Raw genomic sequence first — 13,208 nt, forward strand, 5'->3', positions numbered from 1 at the left:
TGAGGTCAATGGAGGAACCACCTGCAGCTGAACCCAGCTCCCTGGCAGCGGGGCTGAGGGGCCCCTGCTGGCGCCAATTCTTTAAAATGTGGTTTGGAAAAAGGAATCGGTGACATTCAATGAGCTCCACAGCAAACTGGGGTGTTTAGACCTGTTGTTTTATGTGAAATATATAAAAAATAGATACAGAGAACGTGGGATGTTCTTTGCAAAATGATTTACCTGTTTTCTTCTGGTCTCCTGTGTGTCAGATGAATCATTTTCTTACTGTAAGGATGTGCCCAGAGACAAAGGTGGGATGAGCTCTTGGAGTGGAATGAAAAATATAACAATTTCAATATAAAGAATCAACTTCAATATTAATAATCAATTTTCCAACATACAATCAATTTCAATATATAACAATTCTACATACTAAAATAGATAGAAATACAGATATGCATCGCCTTATCCCTACACTCATTTAACGAATGGATTAATTGGTGATGGCAGGATGCAAGCACCTGTTTGATTCCCTCACCCAGCCCACAGCAGCCCCCAGCAGGAGGGAAATGTGCCCTGAGGGACAGAACAAACCCCGAGCGGGACAGGAGAGGTTTCCTGAGCAGGGAGCAGCTCCCAGCTCCACCCCAGCCTGACAGTGACCGATGGGACACAGCTCAATAAAGATCCCACATTCTCTGCAAACCAAGGCGATTCATTAGGCTAAAAGGCATCATTCACTCCAGGTAATTTATATTGCACAGGTAATTTAGGTAATTACCTCAACAACCAGGTAATTTATATTACACAGCAAACTTGCCTCTCTCCCCCTCCACCCCCCCATGGATTTGCTGTTGTTATCCTTTGTTAAACGACACTGAACCTTCCCATAAAAGCTGGAATGGAGGCTTTGATGGGCTTTGTGTGTTTTCACATGGAAAACAGCTCCTGGGCAGGAGCTGCAAGCCTTGCACTGCTATCCTACTGGGTCTTATTATTTCCAGGAGAGGATTTATGGGATTGCTTGTAGCAGGTAAAAGCTGCTCTATGCAAGCACTCCCTGCAGCTTTCTGAGGAGGAATCTCCTCCTTTCCTGAGGTCAGCTGCTCCAGAGCCTGGCCAAGGGCAACAGGCAGGGTCAGAGCTGGGACAGCCCCTCCTGGCGTTCCCAAATCCCAGTGTGCCATTCTCAAATCCCAGAGAGACATTCCCAAAATCCCAGTGAGCCTTGGACAGCCCCTCCTGGCGTTCCCAAATCCCAGTGTGCCATTCCCAAAATCCCAGTGTGCCATTCCCAAATCCCAGTGTGCCATTCCCAAAATCCCAGAGAGACATTCCCAAAATCCCAGTGAGCCTTGGACAGCCCGTCCTGCCATTCCCAAATCCCAGTGTCCTTCCTGCCATTCCCAAATCCCAGTGAGCCTTGGACAGCCCCTCCTGGTGTTCCCAAAATCCCAGTGTGCCATTCCCAAAATCCCAGTGTGCCATTCCCAAATCCCAGTGAGCCTTGGACAGCCCCTCCTGCCATTCCCAAAATCCCAGAGAGCCTTGGACAGCCCTTCCTGCCATTCCCAAATCCCAGTGTGCCATTCCCAAAATCCCAGTGAGTCATTCCCAAAATCCCAGTGAGCCATTCCCAAAATCCCAGTGTGCCATTCCCAAATCCCAATGTCCCTCCTGCCATTCCCAAATCCCAGTGAGCCTTGGACAGCCCCTCCTGGCGTTCCCAAATCCCAGTGTGCCATTCCCAAAATCCCAGTGTGCCATTCCCAAATCCCAGTGTGCCATTCCCAAAATCCCAGAGAGACATTCCCAAAATCCCAGTGAGCCTTGGACAGCCCGTCCTGCCATTCCCAAATCCCAGTGTCCTTCCTGCCATTCCCAAATCCCAGTGAGCCTTGGACAGCCCCTCCTGGTGTTCCCAAAATCCCAGTGTGCCATTCCCAAAATCCCAGTGTGCCATTCCCAAATCCCAGTGAGCCTTGGACAGCCCCTCCTGCCATTCCCAAAATCCCAGAGAGCCTTGGACAGCCCTTCCTGCCATTCCCAAATCCCAGTGTGCCATTCCCAAAATCCCAGTGAGTCATTCCCAAAATCCCAGTGAGCCATTCCCAAAATCCCAGTGTGCCATTCCCAAATCCCAATGTCCCTCCTGCCATTCCCAAATCCCAGTGAGCCTTGGACAGCCCCTCCTGCCATTCCCAAATCCCAGTGTGCCATTCCCAAAATCCCAGTGAGCCTTGGACAGCCCCTCCTGGCATTCCCAAATCCCAGTGAGCCATTCCCAAAATCCCAGTGTGCCATTCCCAAAATCCCAGAGAGCCTTGGACAGCCCTTCCTGCCATTCCCAAAATCCTAGTGAGCCATTCCCAAAATCCCAGTGAGCCATTCCCAAAATCCCAATGTCCCTCCTGCCATTCCCAAATCCCAGTGAGCCTTGGACAGCCCCTCCTGGCATTCCCAAATCCCAGTGTCCCTCCTGCCTTTCCCAAAATCCCAGTGAGCCTTGGACTCCATGATCCTGGAAGTGTTTGCTCATTAACACTCCTGATTGCTGCTGCAGCTGGAGTGTTTTGGTATCTATCAAATGTCCTTGCCTGAGAAAAGAAAGCCAGAAACCCCTCCCAGGCCTCCTTAACGAGCCCAAAAGGTTCGGGAGAAGGGATGGGAAAGAGCCAAAGCTGAAATACAAATGGGATTGCTTGTTTTGAAGGAAGCCCTTTGATGGCACTGTGTAGGACCCAGGACATTGCTCTGTGCCTTGGATTTTAGCCCATGGAAACAATTCCCAACTTTGTGTGAGGAGTTCCAAGCCACAGGGGTTTGAGTAGAATGACAGTGAATTTGTCACAGGGTGAAAAAGTGGAATTTTGGGGATTTTAGAATGGGGGTTCAGGAGGCAAGATGGAGGAATCTGGGTGTGTCCAGTCCTTTTTCTTCTTCTTGTCCTCCTTGTCCTCCATCCTCTGCTGTGATGGTGACACTTCAGGATTGGTTTAGAGCAGAGCCAGACTGTCTGACATAGGGGATGGGTATTGGAAAATTATTGTAAATAAAATACAGGCAGTTTTTAGTATCTAAAGCTAACACCAGCCTGAGGGTGTGGAAAAAGTAGAATTCTGGAAAAGTAGAATTTTGGGGATTTAGAATGGGGGTTCAGGAGGCAAGATGGAGGAGTCTGGGTGTGTCCTGTCCTCCTTGTCCTCCATCCTCTGCTGGGATGGTGGCACTTCAGGATTGGTTTAGAGTACAGACAGACTGTCTGACACAGGTGATGGGTATTGGGAAATTATTGTAAATAAATACAGGCAGTTTTTAGTGTCAAAATCCAACACCACGCCAAGGGCAGGGACTGAGCCACACCCCAACCTCTGGACAGATCTCAGCAGGTCAGAGAGAGGATGGAACAGAGAAGAGAAAATGAACAACCTTGAGAACCAGAACTGAGGAATGTCAGCTCCTTCTTTGGTCACAGGGCTGGGAAAAAAAAGAGATTTTCTAATACTTCAGGAGTCATCCCAAGCACAGAAAGCTGAGAGCTCTGTGCTGGCTTTGAGGGGCCGCAGAGGGGCCACCAGAGCCCCCTCCTGCCCCTTGTGACAGCAGCAGGGGCCCAGGGCTGGAGAGGGGCTGGGTTTGGGTTCCCCATTCCACCCAACCCTGCCAGGGATCCCCTCCCACAGGAGCTGGATGTGAGCACAGGGCAGGGGAAGGCTCTGCCCACACCCAGGAGGGACATTTGGGACGCAGAGTTTGTGACCTGCAGCCAAAAAGGAAAGTTCTACAGAAACCTGTCCCTTGTGCCAACCTGCCAGTTTGTGTCTGATGGATGCTGAGGGACTCAGCCCTGCTCCCTGACAGCTTCCAAATTAAACTTGGGGCTGCTTAGGAGGCTGTCAGTCAATAAATCCAAGTGTTTTAGACGTCCAAGGCTGTTTCTCCTGCCTGTTAGACAGGATGGATGGGTTGGTCTGTGGGAACATGGAAGCACCGACCACCTTGGCTTTCCCTGCTTCTGGCTCGTGTTTATGTGGCTGCTGAGGGAGATTTTGTGCTTTACAAAGATCTCAGGAGCTGTTATTTGCTTGGGCTGAAATAGCTCTGATTCCTGCCCGCACCACTGCTGAGAGCAGGGCAGGAATTCCCAGGAGAGCCCCCCTTACCTGTGCTGCCTGAAGCCTGTTAGGAAAAACCAGCACCAAACAGTTGATTTTCCCCTCCCAGGCTGCTAGCACACCTCTCCCTCCCCCAGATTTCACCCAGCACCTCATACCAAGCCAGCTTCGGGTCTCCAACAGCACCCCTGAGCTGTCCTCCTGTAATGAAGTCATTAATTAGCCCCCTGATATCCATGGAGTCCTCCTCATCGTTCTCTGTCCCCTTTGTCAGAGTCACCTTTGATTTACCATAGGAGGGGTCACTGGAGGTGGCACCTGGGCACATCTGGAGCCAAGGCCTGGAGGGTTTTCCCAGCCAGAGGGATTCTGAGACTCCCTGAGGTCAGCATCCTCTCCTGGGCTGCAGCTTCCCTGGCTTTCCTCAGTCTGTCCCGTCCTGGTTTCAGCAGATTTAATGAAGACGTTCTGGAAACGAGGCCTGAGACAAGCGACGAGCAAAGTCCCCAGACTGGGTTGAATGAAAAGCCCTAATGAGGCCATTTGGGGGTTCCCCGTGCCAGCTTCAGGGCTCTTCCCAAGGATTGCCTCATCAGGCGCTTCCGTGGAGCTTTGGGAAGTTCTGCTGGGACACCCGTGACGGGCAGTGACCTGTGGCGCCAGCCTGAGCCAGTAAATGGAATAAAGGCCCCTCCTCTGCAGGAGGCAGCCACAAATCCCAGGCTTTCCTGACAGCACTGCGCGGCAGCAGAGGGGGATGAGGGGCATCTCCCCATTCCCAGCAAAGCAAGGGCTCCTTGACATCCCTGACAGCTCTGATGACATTGCAGAGCAGCTCTGCCCGCTGGATCCGTCCCTCAGCTCGCAGCCCAGCTCTGAGGCTTTGCAATGGGATAATGGGGCTATGATCCCCTGGAAGTCACAGGGAAATTCAGGCTGTGAGACAATTATGTCGTATTTGATAAGGCTAATTGACATTTCAGGGCAGGACTTAACTAAGACTGAGGTTAAAGCTTTGGGAAGTGATAGGAACTATTTAATATGTCGTTTAGGAAAAAGAATCAATGATATTCAATAAGCTCCACAGCAAACTGGGGCATTTAGACCTGTTATTTTATATGAAATATATAAAAAATAGATACAGAAACCGTGAGATGTTGTTTTGCAAAATGATTTACCTGGTTTCCTCTGCTCTCCTGTGTGTCAGATGAATAATTTTCTTACTGTAAGGATGTGCCCAGAGACAAGGGTGGGATGAGCTCTTGTAAGAGACTTGGAGTCAAATAAAAAATACATCAATTTCAATATAAATAAAGCAATTTTATATACTAAAATAGATAGAAATAAAAATATGTATTGCTTAGTCCCTACATTCATTCAGGGAAATTCTCCTTTTCTACTCTCTCAGCTCTTACAGGCAAAGTGCCTTTGAATCTGGGACCTTCCACTATCCCAGGTGCTCCCAGCCTCATCCAGCCTGGCCTTGGGCACTTCAGGGACCCAGGGCCTGCCCACCCTCCCGGGGAACAATCCCTAATTCCCAAAATCCCACCCATCCCTGCCCCTGGGTGCCTCAGGAAGAGCAGCTGCAGCAAAGGCTGACCACGTGCTGCTGACATGGACCATAAATTGCATGTTAATGCAATAAAAGGTGCTTCACATTAGGTGTTATAATGCAATAACACTGCATGTAATTTTCCTGTTTAAAATCCCATTTAAATCCTGTTTGTCTGACCTTTTTTGTAGGAAACACAGAGCCAGGGGAAGGCTCCTGGCTGTGCTCGCTGAGGATTCCCCACGAGCACTGTGAAAAACGCCAATCACTTGTTTTTAAAATTTTAAAAGTTTAATAGTAATGAAATGGTTACAAAAATAGCAATACAATTAGAGTAATAACAATTTGGACAATTGGGATTAGGATAATATGAGACAATAAGAACAAAGAGTTACAGGCAGTCCGGGCACCTTTTCTGGGGAAAATAAGCCCGAAAAAGGCCCCACGTTGACAGAGGATTAACCCTTAAAAGCAACAGCCTGTTGCATATTCATACACCTCATCCATGATGCAGAAATTCCATTCAAACACAGGATTCTGGCTGGGCAGTGTCAGCTTCTTCCTCTGAATCCTGACAGCACTTTTGAGGTGGGCAGAAGTTCATTTCTCCTGATAATGGAGCAATAAATTCCCTTTCTCTGAAAGATTCAGGTGTCCTGTGGCTGCTGTCTCACTGTGAGTCCTTTCTTTAAAAAAGTATCCTACATAGCACAGTTTCTATTTTAACAATTTTTATAACCTGAAACTATATTGAACACAGTACTTAAGAGAATTAACACAGCATCACTTTCTAACACAACACATGTAATAATTCATTTTAATATTTGTGAAAAGCCAATCATAAATTACATGCGTTTTTCACAAGAACCTCCCAGCTGTGCTGCCTCACCCAGGAGCTCCACAACAACCTCTGCATTCCCTGGAGCTTCCACAGATCCCACAGATCTTCACCAGGCCTGGGAACCCAGAGGGATGAACCTGCTGGTTTTAATCCTCAGAAGGAAAAGCCCCACGTGCAGCCCTCCTATGTCAGGGCTGGAGACAAACCCAAGAGGTTTCCTTCACTCAGCTGGGGGATAATGCAGGGTGAGGAGAGGAATCCCTCTGTTTGCCTGGAACAGATTTTGTCACCCTGCAAGAAGAGAAGGCGCCTCACAGAGCATCGAGGTAGGTGAAGAAGAACATGGTGTGTGTCAATATTCCTGTAAAATCCTGCACTCAAAAATGGTGAAAATCCAGAGTTCTGAGGAGCCCCGAGGACAGCAGCAGCTGAGGAGAGAAACACCTGGGTTTATCTGTTGTGAATTTTGGGAGCTGCAAGAGTCAGTCAGCACCACAAAAAGGGTTGAGCGTTGCACCCCAGCCCTGGAATGAAATGTCAGTGAAGGGATTTCCATTTCCACTGCTCCTCTCCATTTCCCTGTTACCTGGTGCCTTTGTTCCTGCTCTGCTGAGCCTTTCCAGCTCATGCCCAGCTCCTGGGCTGGCCTTTGATGTGGGGCTCCAGCAGCCTCCTGCAGCTGCCAGGATCTTGAAAGGGAAATAAATTCTGCTGTGTGGAAGGCACTGGAGCTCCAGCCACGCTGGGATCTCCTGCACGCTGCAGAGGAGGATTTATCTGCAGATGAAAATCACCTCCCAGGGCTCCCTGGTGGCTTTTGTCCCCCTTTCCCTGCTCCCCGAGGGGATGGCTCCTCCTGGCTCCTCCTGGCACAGCTCTGACAGCCAGAACATCTCTTACAACGGATGTGAATGGGAATTCACAGCCAAACATTCACCCCGGGGGACTCGGGGATTCTCCAAGGGTTCCACCAGCTTCCAGAAGGAGCTGGGAGCAGAACCGGGAGCAGAACCAGAACCAGGAACAGAACTGGGAGCTGGGAGCAGAGCCAGGAGCAGAATGGGGAGCTGGGAGCAGAACCTGGAGCAGAACCTGGAGCTGAGAGCAGAACCAGGAATAGAATGGGGAGCTGGGAGCAGAATCAGAACCAGGAGCAGAACCTGGAGCTGGGAGCAGAACCTGGAGCAGAACTGGGAGCAGAATGAGGAGTTGGAGCAGAAGCAGGAGCAGAAGAAGCCCAGTCCAGTCTGGCATTCTGCTGTTCTGCCCTCCCAAAGGCCTCTCCTGCTCCCTCCTCGCCAAGCTCAGAGGGCTGGGCAGAGCTGGGCCCATTCCCAGCCTGTGTCCCAGCCCCGTTGGTTCCTCAGTGGGACTGAAGCCGATCCCCTGCCCAGCCTCCCCTCCAATCCATTCAGTTATTAAGGCCCAGTTTAGCAGGGGTTGAGCTTTGCAGCCTGACAAAGCAGCAGCACAGGGCTTGTTTATGAGGAGAATAAACAGGGATTGAAAGTGCTCTCCTAACGCTGGGATCGAGCTCTCCTGAATAAAAGGGGAAAAGCAAATTATTGTTGTTTGCTCTGTAAGCAGCTTGAGTTCTTTTCTCTTCCAGGGAAACCAATTAGGCCTTTTAATCTACTTAAAGAGGGGAGGGGAGGAGTGTATGACCACAAAAATCCACATTGCTGGCTGTCCTTCTGCTCCTGCAGGTCCCCTTGTCCAGGAGAACCTACACAGGGAATTTCAGGGGCTTGTTCTAAAGAAAATATTCCCAGATTCCAGAAAATATTCCCAGATTCCCCTCCAGTTGCCTTCTCCAAGCTCCATCCTCCTCCAGGACATGAGGCCACCCTGGTGAGGTTCTGTTCCATGAAATGTTCCATGGGGTGCAGCTGGTGGTGGGCAGGAGCAGGTTAATGCTCACCTTAATGTGAGGGCTGTAATTAGTGGCATCAGGAGCAGGTTAATGCTCACAGTTAATGGGTAATTAGTGTGTAATTAGTGGCATCAGGAGCAGGTCAATGCACAGCAGCCTCCTGGTGACAGATGAAGAGGGTTGGTGGCTCCTGTCACCTGTTCCATTGTCCCTCTCCAGCTGCTGCTCCAAACCAGTCCCGCTGCTCCCAATCCCAGCCTCTGCCTCCTCCGACGTTTCTCTTTCAGCTCCTGCTCGTGTTATTTATTCCATCTGATATTCTCAAATCAAGCAGTGGATCTTCAAAAGAAGCCCTTGATCAAAGTGCAGCTCCACCTGGGCCTGGTTCTGGCTGGGTTCAAGCCGTGACTCCCCTCCCTGATGGCAACGTGATCATGGAATATTTCACTCCCAGGCTCTGAAGGAAATGCTGCTGATTGATAATTTTCCATTTCCTTCCCATTCCCTCTCATCTCCTTGGACTAAAGTGAAACAATCTTCTCTTTTTAGAGAGCCTGTTTGATGTTGCTGGGAACGTTGGACTCAGCTAATTCAGAAAGATTTAATATTTATTTTTTAATATTTATTTTTATCTTTATTTTTGCAGTTATTATCCCTGGCTGGGGGATAATAACCTGCACTGGCAGCTCTGGAATAATGGGGATGGTGATTCCATGCCAGCAAGGGAACAAGTCTGGGACATTTTGGGAGGATGGGAGGAAGTGGGGAGGAAAAAAGCTCCAAAAGGTGATGGGGCAGCTGGGATGGGGCAGCAGCACCACGTCCAGCACGGGGTGCTCATAACCAGAAACCTGGGGGAGTTTTGGGAAGAGTGGAAGCCACAGCCAGGAATAAGGAAAAGCTCCAGGAAGGCTTTGAGGCAGCAGGAATTTCCCCATGGAAAGGGGGCTCAGGAAGTGCCCAGGGAGGGTTGCAGTGCCCATCCCTGCAGGTGGCACCTGGGGGTGGCACTCAGAGCTGGGGACAGGGTGGGAATGGGGCACAGGGTGGACTCCAGGGCTGAGAGGGCTTTTCCCACCTCAGGGATTCCAGGATTCTGTGACTCTGGCTCCTGGCACCGGGGTCAGTGTTTGCAGTGCCTTGGAGGAGAGCTGGGTGATCCTGCTCGGTGTGAACCTCTCCAAACCACCTTTTCTGGAGCAGTTTGGCTGTCAATGTTTAGGGCTGACAGCACATGAAATAAGAGCAGGTTTGGAGCCTGGAGAGATCACCAGATACAACAACCACGTGAGATAAAAGCAGACATCAAATGTTCTCCATGTGCTCCCTGATTACAGCACAATCATTGCAGAGTCTGGAGGACAAACCCTCCCATGGCAGCACTTCAGGGAAGGCACAGGGCCCCTGTGGGAGCCCAGAGCCCTGCAGGCACCTTTCCCTGGTGCCACACCCCAAACCCCACACCCTAAGCCCCAAACCACCCCTGGAGCTCAGAGACAGCCTCAGGCACAGGAGGAAGCGCTCCTGGCACTGCTGGGCCATTTCACCTGCTGTCCTTCACAATGGAGAACAAATGGCACCTGTTGGCTTTCTCATCCTGGGCCTCATCTGACTGGGAAAACACTCAGAGACAAATCCCAGCCCGATTTTTCCTGCAGAGTGTCAGGAAAATTAATGCACAAACATCAGAGGTTTGTGTCCATAAAGGAGACAGAGGAGTCCCTTTCTGGCTGTATTCCAATACAGGCAGAGGCCATGGGGCATCCCCTGGGGTCTCTCCAATTTTTGGAGGATGCAGCCTCCTTTTTATCCCAATTTCCCAGCCAAATTTCCCTTCTCTCTTTCCCCATTTCTGAGGTACTTGAGGGGTTCAGACTCCCCAACACACCTGATCCCAAAGATCTCCCTCTAATGTGTAACCCTGCCTTTTCATTTTAAATTCTTATGGAATTTAGGGGTTTTTCCCCATTTCTGAGGTACTTGAGAGGTTCAGACTTCCCAAAATGTCCTGATACTAAAGATTCCCCTCTAATGTATAACCCTCCCTTTTCATTTTTAATTCTTATGGAATTTAGGGTTTTTTCTTCCCCACTGTTTCTTTCATCTTTCAATGTCTAATTTCATTTATCAGCAAACCTAAAGTTCATTTGTCAAAAGCAAATCTCTTTTTCCATTCATCAATAAGTGGAACCCTTCCCATTGTTCCCTTCATCTCTCAGTGCTGGTTTTACCTACCAGCAGACCCACAGCTGGTTTGGAAAGACAAACCTGCCATCCCTCTCAAGAGTGTGCCAGAAAATGGATGCAGCAGGCAGGCAGGACGTGGTGCTGGAGATTCTCCTGCGGCAGGCACTGGAGGGGAGGGCTCTGGAGAGGAATTCTGGAATGCTCCTGCCTGCCCTTCCCCTGTGCCCCAGCATGGATCAGAGCCTGTCTGCCTGTGCCACCTGGGAGAGGGCACTGCCACCACCTGTCCTGGTTTAGGGCAAATTGGGGAGAAAACCTCCAAAGGGGGCCCCTCCAGAAAGCAAACCCACACAGCCCCTCTGCCCAGCTGGGTCAGGAAGGATTCCTTGGAGAGAAGTGGAAAGAACCTGTTTATTTTCCAGGCACAGCACCCCCAGCACACAGAATGAACAATACCAGGTGACACCGCTCTGTCACCGCTCTGAAATGATGACAAATTCAGAAAGTCTCTCTGGGGTGGTTGCTCTGTTCTCAGTCCCTCCTGTGCTGGGGCAGCTGCTGCAGCCACAAGGTGCAAACTCTCGGTGTTCCCCAGGTCCCAGCCCGGAGCAAGTTCCAGTTGGTCCAAAAAGGGGAAAGGAGAAACAGTCCAGGGAAAATTTGGGCTGCTTAGCTAAACTAACTAATGGGCAGAAACAAGGGCAAAGCAGGAGCAAGAGCAAAGCGAAAAGCAAAGCAAAAAGCAAAAGCAGCACCAGGCACTGCCCTGTCTGTGTGTCCCGCCAGCCGTGGGGGAGCGGCTGAGAGCAAAACCAAACCAAAACCTTCGCTCTGCAGAGCCAGTCTGGGAGGCACAGAACATGATATCCAGCATGGACAGAGCACAGGAATGGGGATACAGCATCAGAACATCACCCTGGGACAGCTCCTCGCCATCCCAGGAGGGGCTGATAACACAACCCTGGTACGTTTCTGACTGCTGGGAAAGGAGTTTCTGCTCAAAGGGTCAGGAGTTTTCCAGTCAGAACAGCCTCTGATAACAAGGAGGAAATTGGAATAAGCCAATATATCTCATGCTGCTACAGAGCCCTTCGCTGAGCTGCCTGCATTTCCATCTGCTCAATGTGATGGATTTATTTCCTGAGCTTTGGGGGCACTGAGAATTTGTATTGAGTTTTTATTTGGAGTCATTAACACGGCCCAGTGACAGCCTAATGGAAATCAGTGTAAGCAGAAAGGACCATGGATCCACCCAAGGGCTGGGAGGGACCTCAGAGCCCTGGGCTGGTGGCAAGGAGGAACAGATTTGTTCCAGCTCTGAGGAACAAACCCTTCCCTGGCCCTGAGGTCCTGGCCTGAGCCTGCCCAGCTCCCACAGTGGAGATAAAACAGATAAAACAACCACGAGAGGAAAATGAAGACACCAATGTGGGGATTTACACTCAGCTCAAACCTTAGCTTAGCTCAACATTTACCCTGAGCTCAAACTCAGCCTGGGCAGGCACAAAAGGGGCCCTGGAAGCAGGAGGGATGGAAAAGGAAAATGCAGCATTTATCCCTTCTGCCTGCTGCATGGAGGAGCCCAGAAAATTTACAAACAATGCAGATTAATCCTGGAAAATTTGAAGTTCAAATCAGTACTCCTGTTCTTTTGGTGAGGCTCAGTGTTTCCCAGAAAGAGCTGAGATCCTGGCCAGGGTGTGCTGGATCAGCTCTGACCATCCACAACCCTCCTCCACTGCAGCACACACAGCTCCTGTTTGAGCTCACATTACAGGGGAAAGGCAGAGATCACAAACCCTGCTCAGAAATCTGAGCACTTGTGGTGGTGCTCACAGGGGCTGAGGGAAGAGACCAGGATCTGACTCCATGTTTCACAAGGCTGATTTCTTATTTTATGATATATATTGCATTAAAACTATACTAAAAGAATAGAAGAAAGGATTTCATCAGAAGGCTGGCTAAGCTAAGAATAGAACAGGAAGGAATGATCACAAAGGTTTGTGTCTCAGACAGAGAGTCTGAGCCAGCTGGGCTGTGATTGGCCATGAATTAGAAACAACCCCATGAGCCCAATCCCAGATGCACCTGTTGCATCCCACAGCAGCAGATAACCATTGGGTACATTTTGTTCCTGAGGCCTCTCAGCTTCTCAGGAGGAAAAATCCTAAGGAAAGGATTTTCCATAAAATGTGTCTGTGACAAGCACTGACACAGGCAGCAGCTCTGAAATGTGGAATTCTGCTCCAGGCTGAGCTGGGAGTCACTCCAGGGCTCTCCAGCCTCCTCAGTCCCTGGTGAGGAGCATGGGGGGCACTGCTGGACTCCAGCCCTGGGCTGGAGGGAGCAGCACAGCTGGAATTTGGTTACAGAGGGAAGGGACAGCAGAGCACAATCGAGATGTACTGCAACTTTAATTCCAGGTTTGGAGAAATAAATTTGAGCTAATTTGCTAAACACCATTTAATGGCTTGGGAAATTAGTTTTCCTGAATTAAGACATTATTGAATCCTGGTGTTTATGAGTTTGGGAACCTGGCAGAGCACAGAGCTCAGTGCCTGAGCTTTCTGCTCCCCCTGTACTGTAAATTACACAGTGCTGGGACAGCTCCACCCTGGGCACCAGAACTGCCCCGAGAGTGGGCTGGGGGCTGTG

The sequence above is a fragment of the Molothrus aeneus genome, chromosome 8 (assembly GCF_037042795.1).
Source record: "Molothrus aeneus isolate 106 chromosome 8, BPBGC_Maene_1.0, whole genome shotgun sequence".
NCBI classification, from domain to species: Eukaryota; Metazoa; Chordata; class Aves; order Passeriformes; family Icteridae; genus Molothrus; species Molothrus aeneus.